The sequence below is a fragment of the Pteropus alecto genome, unplaced genomic scaffold (assembly GCF_000325575.1).
Source record: "Pteropus alecto unplaced genomic scaffold, ASM32557v1 scaffold49, whole genome shotgun sequence".
In the NCBI taxonomy this organism is placed as follows: domain Eukaryota; kingdom Metazoa; phylum Chordata; class Mammalia; order Chiroptera; family Pteropodidae; genus Pteropus; species Pteropus alecto.
In genome coordinates, this window is record NW_006443131.1 from 309,664 (window position 1) to 317,641 (window position 7,978).

General features: G+C 50.8%; 6 non-coding genes across 6 annotated transcripts; 1 reads left to right on the forward strand and 5 right to left on the reverse strand.

Moving 5' to 3' along the window:
- Positions 1 to 244: 244 nt before the first annotated feature.
- Positions 245 to 332, reverse strand: TRNAY-GUA. Its single transcript is given in 2 exon segments — positions 245 to 280; positions 296 to 332. It is a non-coding gene; the product is annotated as a tRNA-Tyr (tRNA).
- Positions 333 to 1,583: 1,251 nt separating this feature from the next.
- TRNAK-CUU lies at positions 1,584 to 1,656 on the reverse strand. Its single transcript has one exon. It is a non-coding gene; the product is annotated as a tRNA-Lys (tRNA).
- A 1,238-nt stretch (positions 1,657 to 2,894) lies between these two features.
- TRNAP-AGG lies at positions 2,895 to 2,966 on the reverse strand. Its single transcript has one exon. It is a non-coding gene; the product is annotated as a tRNA-Pro (tRNA).
- A 945-nt stretch (positions 2,967 to 3,911) lies between these two features.
- TRNAI-AAU lies at positions 3,912 to 3,985 on the reverse strand. Its single transcript has one exon. It is a non-coding gene; the product is annotated as a tRNA-Ile (tRNA).
- A 515-nt stretch (positions 3,986 to 4,500) lies between these two features.
- On the reverse strand, positions 4,501 to 4,572 carry TRNAA-CGC. Its single transcript has one exon. It is a non-coding gene; the product is annotated as a tRNA-Ala (tRNA).
- An 858-nt stretch (positions 4,573 to 5,430) lies between these two features.
- TRNAK-UUU lies at positions 5,431 to 5,503 on the forward strand. Its single transcript has one exon. It is a non-coding gene; the product is annotated as a tRNA-Lys (tRNA).
- Positions 5,504 to 7,978: the final 2,475 nt, after the last annotated feature.

Consider the following 7,978-nt stretch of genomic DNA (forward strand, 5'->3'; position numbering starts at 1 on the left):
GCGGGCCGCCGGATCCGCCCCGCCCGGTTCGGGCTCCGGACTTGTCTGCGGGGCCGGCTCTGTGTGCGCCGTGGGGCCGAAGTCTGGTCGCGCGTAGCAGTCGAGGTTACGGAGAATAACGATTAAAGAACGGATTCGCTGCACGATGCGGAGAGTCTTAAATAGATGCCAATCGAGAGAGAACATACAGAGCTGAGATGGACGTTTTTTAAGGTGGGGTTGAAAAAAGACTCAAAAGTCAGGTTCCTTCGAGCCGGATTCGAACCAGCGACCTAAGGATGCCTGGGACCTTCCGCTACAGTCCTCCGCTCTACCAACTGAGCTATCGAAGGAAGCACAGGAGAGGGATCCCGTCCGCGGGTGCCGGCTCTGCCCACGTCGCCTGCGTCCGTGCTGTTGACAGGTCGGCCGTGCCATCGCCACTTTGTAATCCAGAAGCCCTTCAGAACGGACCTGAAAGGTCCACTGCCCCGGGCCGAAGAGGAAACGCGAGCACCCAGTGGTTCGCCAAAAGGAAACTACAATGATAGGGTGAGGCAGACAGCAAATCATAGCAGACTAGGTATGTTAGAATTAAGCTTAAATAAGATGTCAAATGAGCCCTTCTTAGGAGTCACCGCGGCACGGGAACGCCGTCAGGTCCGTCTTTCTCTTCCTGCTCTTGAGTTGTCACTGGCGCACGACCCCCAAGCTGACTTACAGACCTCTCTGCTGGAAACCACCCGGCCGGGACGCCGCCAGGAGCTGAAAAGAATAGCATGGCTGAAGCTTACCTAAGAACTGACCGACACGGCCCACGACCCCGGCCCCTTACTCAGGATGACTTGTGCCTTTTGCTCTAAAACCCCTTGTCTGTGAAGCATCGAAGAGTGCGGGGTTTTCCACCGCAAGCTCTGCTGTGGAGCGCTGTACAATAAACGCCACTTTTTGTCAGTGCAGCCCGGTGTCAGCATCCCCGGCCACTTCCAGCGCCGACTGGGCCACTCTGTCCTCGGTTACAGAGGCATAAGCAGCGAGCAATGAGCTCCCTTTACTGTGATGGCTCCGCATATCGACAGGGTGAAGTACTTTAATCTGCGATTTTAACGGGGTGATTAACTGAAGGGGAGGAGAAGGAGGGAGAAAATAAGCATAGCGTTAAACTTCAAAACCACACTAAATGTTTCCTGATTGACATTAGCTTGTTCTAATCTCAGTAAAAACCGTCGAGGGGGTGCTAAAACAATATTTTAAAAATTATCTAAAATAACATAGAAAGTAATGTCATTCAAATACTGGTTACTTTTGCAAATGAAAGCTTTTTTTGGGCGACTGAAGCTCAAAATGGCTATTCCTCTCTTGTTAATGAAATCCGCCTGAGGTTATCTGACCACAGACCGAAGAAACGAAACAACAGGCGGGAGAGACGCGTTCCTGCCAGGGGGAATGACGTTAACCCGCTCAGCTGGCCCCGTCACCGGTGCTTCAGGAGTACCCGGATCTAAACTCCCTCGTTCACACAGGTGAGGGACCTTTGTTTTGGAGTCTAAGGAGGTAGAAATCAAATTGATGAAAACGTCTGGGAAAGTAAGTTAAAAAGGATGCGCCCAACGTGGGGCTCGAACCCACGACCCTGAGATTAAGAGTCTCATGCTCTACCGACTGAGCTAGCCGGGCAGTCGAGACACCACCCTCTCAAATACCCTATGAGAACGTCAAGCGTCTTCTTGGACCGCCTGAAAAGATTTTTTTATTTCATCTGATTGCCTATTTTCATTTTATAGGTAAGATGACATGAAACTCAATGTAAGCATTCTCTGAAATTATTAGCATGCATGCCACCCACTTCGGCTACACCTTCTCTCTTCCCCCTATTCTCACCAACCTGTAGTGGAGACGACAAAATGTTTTCGGGACCCGAGAGTCGGAATCTCCGAATGCTATGAGTAACCCCAACTCTGGCTCTCTCAGCGCTCCGGACCGGGTTGCCAACGTGGCTCCGCGCACAGTCTCGGGGACCCCGGTCCTGGATCCCAGACGCTACACACTGTGCCTTCTCTGCAGCCCATGGAGGCATCCCTCTCCTGTGTCCCTCTCCTGTCAACTCTCGGCCCTCCTGCCGCCCTATGTGGACGGGCCCTTAAGAAAATCTCTGTGGTTTTCTCCCTCCTCTCCGGGCTCCTTCTGCTGGTCTGTTGTCCTGCACTCTCTAGGCCGATACACACAGGAAAGGGGGGAATGTTGCCCTTTCATATGCATATAAAATATCTGACAACCACTGAAATAAAGGATCCAGTGATTCCTACATGTTTTGTTTACTACTGACCCAAAAGCTTATTGGACTTAACGGATGCTCAGCAAATACCTGCTTGATGAGTGCGCTACGGTCCGCCCCATGGGGAGACCGAATCTGCCCCCTCTCAGTAGGAAGCAGAGGTTCCCTCTCCCGAACTTGGGGGAAAGAATACTCGACGCTCCACCCACAGGAAATGACTTATGCGAAGGTTTTCAACACCCTCAACTCTATAGTGCAGAGTTTTGATTTTTTTAAATTTAATTCATGTCTCTGATGTGGTGAATGAATGATGGATGACCTTGAACTGAGATGTGACCATCGTCTTCCTATACGTTTCATAGGATCGCAACCTGGGGCGGAACTTCAGGAAGAAGCGGTAACATTTGCCTTTACAAGAGTCACGTAGGAGCTGATGGAAAACTGAATGCGAGCCTAAATCGAAAAGCACTTGTCTCTAGAAGTCACCAAGTCCCGTCCTGGGATGCAGTGCAGCTCCAGCCTGCACAATGCTACAGTTAGGAACAGCAGTTCAGCTTCATCGAGTGGCAGCTGTCCCAACTGCTGTTGTGCGAGAGGTTGAATGCTGAGCCCTAACAGCTTCGGTACGGCGACAAAACGTGGGCTCGTCCGGGATTTGAACCCGGGACCTCTCGCACCCTAAGCGAGAATCATACCCCTAGACCAACGAGCCGCCGCGTCAGGCCGCCTTCCAGAGTCTAGTAAACACTGAGCGAATGTCTCTGCCTGCCGCACTTCGTCTCAGTCGATGTGCGCGGCCGCGAGCGATGTTTTCCTCTGCCCAACCTGTCCCCGTCTCTCTTCTCCCCTCCTCCGTTCCTGTTTTGAAAACCAGGTCACCGTGGCTCTCAGAAGTGCCCGGGTTCTCCCGCAGCCCAGCCCGGTGAGGACCGTACGACGCCTTGTTGGGCCGCTGGCCCATCCTGGCGGACACCTCCGCGCTCTGTCCCACAGGCTGCGGTGTGACGCAGTCCCTGAGAACCCTGCAGCCGTCGGCGCGGGGCTGACCCGGCCCGCCGCGCGTCCCCCAAGCCCGCTCGGACCTCTCCGTCGATGTCAGCAGGTGAGACGTCACCGCAGACAGGAAGCCGTGAGGTCGTGAATGAGCAAGGAGCGGGGCGCGGGATGTCCGTGCGGTGGGAAATGCGGCCGACCCGAGAGGCGTCACGGCACAGACGGCCGAACAGAGGGACAGGGCGGCGACAGAGGGCTCGGGCTCCTCGCCCGAGAAGCCGCGGCAGGAGGACCGCGCCGGGGCGTGAGCGGTGGCCCGCGGAGCATCGGGGACAGTCCCGCCGGCTCACACGCCCCCGCTTCGGCCCCGCAGGACGTGGCTGCTGCAGACCACTCGCAGGCAGGTGTTAGCCAGCCACGAGGCCGGTGACACTTCCCCTGACGGACGCAGCAACTGCCGAGGGTCCTGCTCCTCGCCTGCGGACGCAGGGAAACGCTGTGGGCGCTCCGCGGGCGCAGTGGGGATAAGGCCTCCTTCTGGAGAGAGCGCCTGAGCAGGCGCGACAGGCGGTGTCGTCGGAGAGTCCCAGACGCTTTTCCAGAGCGAAGGAAAAGCCGCCAGGGCAAACACGGCCAGCCTTGTCGCAGCAATAAAAGCAGCGGTTGGCCCGTACGGGGATCGAACCCGCGACCTTGGCGTTATTAGCACCACGCTCTAACCAACTGAGCTAACCGGCCGCGCCCCGACGCTACTTTCGCGCGGCGCGGAAAGAACGTCCGTTTTGACCGTGCTTCTCCCTCGTGGCCAACCACGTGGTGCTCCCGAGCGCAGGCGAGCTGCCCCGCGCCCGCTGCGCTTCTCCTTTCCCCAGCATTGCTCCTAGTTTCCGTGCAATGACGCAGCGACGAGGGGCTGACAATACACCGGGGGCCCATCTGTGTTCCCAGCCTAAGATCACTTCTGGCCTAAAGGCCAGCGGGACACTACAGATGTCCGTTACTGTAAAGGGTCCTGAGCAACTCTCCAGGATGCTCCTCTTCGGCCTCTTCAGTGGGTGCGTTTTTCTGTTTCCGATGTCATTCTTTTCACCTGAAGATATACCCAAATACCTTAATCATGTTTTCCTCTCCACATACCCGGGTCTATACGCAGTGGCGAAAAGAAAGGCGTAGGATGTTAATGAAGAGGAGAATACGACGTATAACGATTGGACATTTTAAACATAGAACTCTGCGTATGTGAAAAAGGGACTTGGAGATGCCGGGGATCGAACCCGGGGCCTCATACATGCGAAGCATGCGCTCTACCACTGAGCTACATCCCCTGACCCGGGGCCACCGTATTTGTGATTCTTCCCAACTCTTTTAATCCGACCTTTTCCCCCACTGAGCGAATCATACTAAGATCTTCGAAATGCTAGAGTTAAATTCTCCTTCAATCATTCAGCAAAACCTCGAAATGATTAATGAGACAACATTCATCGGTATTCCGAGTGGAGGAAGCCTTGCAGCCATCGGACCCTTGTCAGCGTTCAACCTAGACACTGAAGGTTAGAGCTAAGCACCTGAAAATCTGACCAGGAAAAGGAGAGTAGGACTCTCCTTTAGAAGATTACCTCGTTTTTCTTTCCTCAAAAGACAACTGAGGCCCGGCACAAAATCGAACCGTCCCCTCTGTCCCTCGACCCATATTTAGGTGTCCAAAGTGTCGCGGGGAAGGTATCTCAATTAATCCGCTAAAGCGCAGCGTCGGTTCGGCTTCCTTTTGTAGGTGATCTGTTGGGGCCCTAATGTAGAATATTTGAGCTATTTCTCCGGGAAGCTTAGGAAATGAAGGCCAGCATTCTTGGGCTGTAGTTCTTGACTATTACGAACTCTATATAGTCTAGTATGTATCTATATACTCTATATAGATATACACTATCTACATGTATTACAGCCGGTATCTAATATATACATATGTAAAGATAGAATTTGGGGAGACATTATAATTAATGTAATGGGATTGACCTGGATCTTAAAGAAAACTAGTTGTGGCTGAGTTTCTATGCTTATTAGGGTGTTACCAATCATTTTCTGAATGACCAGCTCTGAACGGAAATTACAGATAAAACTTCTAAAAATCATTCAAGTATAGAGTTAAATTGATCATAGTTGGCGTGGCAGAGACAGGATCCATGTGGGCCCGGATAGCTCAGTCGGTAGAGCATCAGACTTTTAATCTGAGGGTCCAGGGTTCAAGTCCCTGTTCGGGCGCTACGCTTTTGCTTTCCCATTCTCGTAATTTTTATCCCAATGGTTAACAGGGAAGAAGGTATTCTCAAATCACAGGTTGATTTCTCTAAAATATGAGCGTGAATCCTGAGCACGACACAGATGTAACAAACTAGGACTAGTTAGGAAAACGGAAGGGCATTATAGTATGGTGTCCGTAAGTCACAGCACACAACATCTAGAGCACGAGTAAAAGTTTCATCAGTAGTCACCAGTTATCAAAGGTGAAACTCGTTCTCGAAAGGCAACGAAAGCGCGAAACTGCTCCTTCTTCCCTACATCAGCGTGTACCTTTCTGATCACCTCTGGGGATGCCCACGTTAACTGCACAGGGGTGGTGGGGCTGGCACTCAGAACTCGTGGCCTAATGGCAGTGGCTACTCATGGCCTAGTGGCGGTGGCTTCCAACTTGTTTGGCCAGAAGCCAAAATTACTATATTACAGATTATTTTGTTTGGTAACTGTTGCCTAGTATAATCGGTTTTCTTTGTTACCTGTTTTTGTTTTCCTTTTTCTTTTCAAAATATAATCTCGAGAAAGGATCCATGGCCTCCATCGGAAGGCCAGAGGGCTGGCTCTCAGGCACCGAAAAGGTTAAGCGGCCCAGTCTTCTGCCGCCCGAACTTGACTAAAAGGAACCTGGAGTCAGAGCCCGGGACCCGAGGACCCGACAAGGTCTGCGAGGGGACCGAGGAGCAATCCACGGAAAGAACTTCACAGGCGCCGCCTCCCCAGCGCCTGGCAACCAGGACGCATTCGAGGACCGCGGGGCGGGAGGGGCAGCGAGAAGGCGGCCTCCGCGAGGCCTAGAAGGGACCGGAAGCGCGTGCACGCGGAGCGGCGCGGGGCGAGGCGTCAGGGGGCGGGGCGTCGGGGGCTCGCTGGCGGCGTCCCCCGCACTTCCGATAGCGCTTCCGTCGGTCGCTTGCTTGACGTGGGAGAAGCGGTTGGAGGGTTTTGAGGGAGGACTGACGTGTTTGCGAGGCGATCCTGGTGACTACTGATGACTACTGATGAAACTTTTACTCGTGCTCTAGATGTTGTGTGCTGTGATAGTTTCCTGTGGCATCTTGGGAAATTCTTTACTCCGAAACGCGAATGGCATCAAAACTCTAATGGCATCCCATCGCCTTCAGAGATGAAATTTCTATTACAGCTCAGGGAGCTGTTCACTTTTGGCCCCTGGCCATCTCTGCAATCATATCAGCTGTCGCTCTTCCCCTCACTCCAATTCAGTCATTCCGCCTCCTAGTTCTTCCTCGGCATCTCAAACACATTTCTGCTTATCTGTGCATTTGCCATGCCCTCTGCTGGAAGCTTTCCCCTCATAGTCACCTCTCTTGTTCATCTACTTCATTAAGTGTCCTGCTAAAATGTCAACTCATTAGAAAGGGCTTCCCTAACCACCCGATTTAAACAGTACCCACTTAGACTTCTTTACATAAGGCCCCTTGTCACATAAATTTGTGCATTTTCTACTTTAACCCACCCCCACTAGAATATAAGCTTGGTGAAAGCAGAGACTTCGTTTTGTTCGCTGCTGTACACCCTCCCCACTCACTGGGCTGCTGGACAATGCCTAGCATTAGAAAAAAGGAATGACTGTGAAGAAACAAAATTGTATATGCGGAACCTATGATTGTCTATGTAGAAAACCCAAAAGAATATACCGATATCAGAATGAGAGTTTGGTGAGGTTGCTGGATATAAAAATCAACTTTAGCTAAAAACAGAAAATACTGTAAATAAAAATATGCCATATCTAATAGCACCAAAAAGTACAAAGCCCTTATGAAATATTAACAAAAGGAGACATTTATGGAGAAAATTATAAAATTTTATTGAAAGACATTTAAAAATCCTAAATAAATGGAGCTATACCATGTTCACAGATCGACTCAACATTGTAATTTACAAATTCAATACAAATCCAATAAAAATTCCAACACGTTTTGTTTTGTTTGATTTAGAATTTGTCGGTCTAATTTTAGAAGTTGCATGGCAGCGCAAATGGCTAAGAATAGCCAAGACACTCCCGAGGAAGAAGAATTGGGTGGGGATGTTGGAGGTGGCAGTTGGATTTGTCCAGAGATATCAAGACCATTTTCTAAAGTTATAGTGCTCAGGATTATATAGCACTGCCACAAGGTTAGACATATTGACCAATGAGTGAGTCAGAATAGAAACCACCAACAGACCCCCGCCACAGACACAGAAACTTGATCTGTGAGGAAAGGATGAACTTTTCAGAAAATGGTGCTGGAACACCACTTATTCCTATGGAAAAAATATTACATTGAACGTCTATCTCACACTATTCACAACAATCAGTTCGGGGAAGACTAAAGATAAATGTGAAAGCAAAACTATACAACTTATACAAGGCAGTAAAAAATATCTTTAGGAGTTTGGCTAGAAAATGATTCCCCCCACCAATTTGTCTCGAGTTTTATAAGA